Genomic DNA, 3,607 nt, shown 5'->3' on the forward strand with positions numbered 1-3,607 from the left:
GACCACCCATGTACAACAAAGGGCAAACAAGGGGGGTTTCACCAATCTCTAAATAGGTATTATGTGGGCCTTCCAAACTAGTTTAAATATAGATTAAAAAGTTAACATCTGAATTCTAAATAAAGGTGTTGGATTGGTCAACCTTTAATTAGTAGAATCCATCAACTAGTGTAAAGCTCTCAATTCAATGTTACCAACCTTCCATAATTATTTATCCATAATGAACTTTTGGGAGTTAGGGTTACAAAAGATTAATTTATATAATCTCCTTTGTATCATAAAGAAAAAGCAATAGTGATTCCCTATTTTTTGTCCCCAAACTCTTTGAAGATAGTCATTTAAAAAAGCTCTTGATGAAACATTGTTAAAACCATAGGAGCAAAAGCAATGACACTTTAGACTTTCTTTTGGTCATTAGGTTTAATGATAAATTTGGAAAAGGTTAGGTCCTTACCTTTACTTCCTTCCACTTCTAGTTGAGAGACAAAATCTAGTTCTCCCCTAATGAACTTTACATCTTCTCGTAGGGTTCTGGTTCCTTGTTAGGCCTATTTCAAGGATGTCAGTCACCCTCAACAACTCTACAATTTAGCTCCTTCATTTCTCTCTCCATGGTTTGTAGACAGTCAAAATGAATTATCAGAATGGGTGAAAATTTAAACCACTAGGTGAAGTACATGGTTGAGAGAAGGGAATGTCACTAGAATTAAATGTTTAAGGTTTTTTCCCCTCACAAGTCTTGGCAAGGCAGAGGCCATTCATTCCCTTGATAAGATTTAATTTTAGTTTAAATTTTAGCCAATACCTAAAAACTTGACATTATCATTTAATGCACATTTAAAATTAGAATTATTTTTTTTCAAACTTTATAGTGTTTCCCTTTCCCTTGATAAGATTTAGATTTTTGTTTAACTTTTAGCCAAATATCTAAAAACTTCAGCTTGTCATTTAAGACACGTGTAAAATCAGAAAAATAAAATCATACCCCAAGCGTATTGGAATTCTCCATGAAAGATATTTTGTTTGTAGACTTTCTATCATGTTAGCGTAACGATTACGCCTGACCTAGCCCAATTAATTTTTCAGCGATAACATGGATACATGGTGGGGACTAGTTATGGTCGATCAAATTCATTTTGGCCTCTTCAAGATATTCAGGTAAGGAATCTGATTTGACGATTGATAAGACTATCTGTTCACGCGGGGAAACATTAATCTGATCTCTATATTGTTATACCACTCTTATGAAGTGATGTAATGCACACGTCACCATACCGATTAAAGAAGTTATATTTATAGAAAGCAAATGGGGCACAGAAATTTGACTCGCAGTATATACTGAATGTCTCTGAGCAGTGATATTGTTAGAGAAATCTTAAAGAGAGTGGATGGCATCACTCTTGCAAGCGCAGAATGTTGCAGCTCTGATATGAGGTCAGATGTTAAGGAACAAGGCCTCTGGGAGGATGCCTATTCTTCCCTGTGGCCCTCCACGAAAAACAATGAGGTTAAACAATTGATTTATTCCCTGGGTGGGTTCAACAAGTTCTATGGAGATTGTTTCCCACTCATCGATATTTCCCAGGAAGATTGTCAAGAAACTTTCAATCCTTTTGATAAAGATGATGAAGTTTCTCTATCCGATTTTGTCTCTGTTGTAGACATTCATTAGAACAATGAGTCAATTTATTCTCAAGCTTTTTGTAAAATTTCAGCTGAAGATGATGTAATAGATTGCAGATCATCAACAATATTTCCTTTGGTGATAGATCTTCCTTGTAATTGTCATAACACAATCGTTTCAATTTCAAGTAATGGGAAGAGACATGTAGAGCGAATCATATTTTCTGATAATCTGAGGCTCAGTTGGATTCTCACTAACAGAAGAACAAAAGATTCTGTGAATCTTTCAAGTTGGAGGCCTCTGGAAGTACAGAATCATATTTGGGGCTCTAAAAAGGAAATTAGAATTAGATTTGGATCCATTCTGCCAGCTCATGGTAGTTTACCTTTACAGTTAGCAGCATGTAATATTGTCGTTAAAGGCACAGTTTGTGTAGGTAATGAGGATAATTGTTTGCAGATAACTGGGGTTAATCTTCAACTGGAGGACATGATGGGTTGCCATGTGAATGCAAGAGATGGTGTTTTAGTTTTACAGAGAGCAGTCAAGAGGGATAAGAGTAAGAAGCATGAAAGAGTAATACAGAATTACTATGACGTTTTGGAGATGCAGAACGATTTGATGGAGGAAAATCTGAAACGTAAACATATGTCACTTGGATCCCATTTGCATGTTATTCTCAATTGGGTTAGCAATTATGTCTTTCTACCTTTTTCTCAAGACATAACTGCACTCACTTTATGGCATAGAATGCAATCTGAAATCTCCAACTGGTTACCCTCTGAAAGGTATTTTATTCAGATACTTTCGCAAATTGTAATTCAACTGTAAGACCAAAATATAGAGGATCTCTAAACAATTCGATTTCTCAAACATTCTTTTAAGTTTTGAACAGAGTAACCAAGATCAAATTTTTCACAGGGACACGGTCAGATTTGGAAACGAGTTTACCATCAAAGTCAGATGCTGACAACAACTTAAGGTTCATTGGAAGATAAAAATAATAAATTCGTCATGATCAGTTTATTATTCATGAGCGTGGCTTCCTGCCACGTATGAAATGGAAATATCTTAAATAGAGCAGAATAATATCTCAAATATTTAATGGCGAGTGGAATGGTATCGTCCCATCGCAATTCGTATTTAACTAGATTGTTGTAGTTAGGACAAAAGGAATGAAATCAACACATGGAATAACTACGCAACTTGTAATAAGGAAAGAAATCGAACACTGCTATGCAGAACAATTTCGCTGAAGATTGCAGCTAGGTGGAAACAAGTGAGTATTGTTCAAATCTGTTGGCAACATCATTAGAACATCGAAAGGAAAGGAAGCGTTACAGTAGTTATTGTAGCTATCATGGTCGACCTTAAAATCTTAAATAATAATTTAGATATTGATATTTTTCTTTTCTATTATTGTATTCTATGTATAGGTATGGTTCTAACAAATCAGTTGTTAAGATGAGCACTAGACAAATATTTTTATGTACACAAATATCAGATGCTGGACATTCCGTACTCATTTAGGAACCTCTTCCATCACAAATTACAAAATAAAAAATAAATTGTGGGATTACTCTCTATATAGAGATTTAGGTATATCTTAATTTAATTATGAGACCAATCACTTTATAAAACAACAGTTCTAGAGCTAGAGTCCCTTCCTAATGTTTAAGAAAATAATAATAAATTTTACTATGAGTTGTACACTTGTTGAGAGGTTGTATACTCATTACTATTCTTTAGGAAATCATAGACCAAATTGCAGTTTGCATATCAATTTGTTATTGACATGAACTATCTTTCATATTATGTGATTGAATCTAAATTTTCTTATTGAGCTAATTCTTATACTAATAATTGAATGGAGAAATATTCTTTAATTTGAATATACTTAATTATATTATAATTTTTAATATAGATATTAAAATTATTGATACTTTCAATAAATGTTTCATAATGATTATAACTCCCAAAAAA

General features: G+C 33.5%; 1 pseudogene; it reads left to right on the top strand.

Annotated features, from left to right (window-relative positions):
* Positions 1-1,342: 1,342 nt before the first annotated feature.
* Positions 1,343-2,351, top strand: LOC149531275 (putative F-box protein At2g36090; annotated as a pseudogene).
* Positions 2,352-3,607: the final 1,256 nt, after the last annotated feature.

Source organism: Cupressus sempervirens, chromosome 11 (genome assembly GCF_028749045.1).
Source record: "Cupressus sempervirens isolate cs-2001-9-10 chromosome 11, ASM2874904v1, whole genome shotgun sequence".
Lineage (NCBI taxonomy): Eukaryota > Viridiplantae > Streptophyta > Pinopsida > Cupressales > Cupressaceae > Cupressus > Cupressus sempervirens.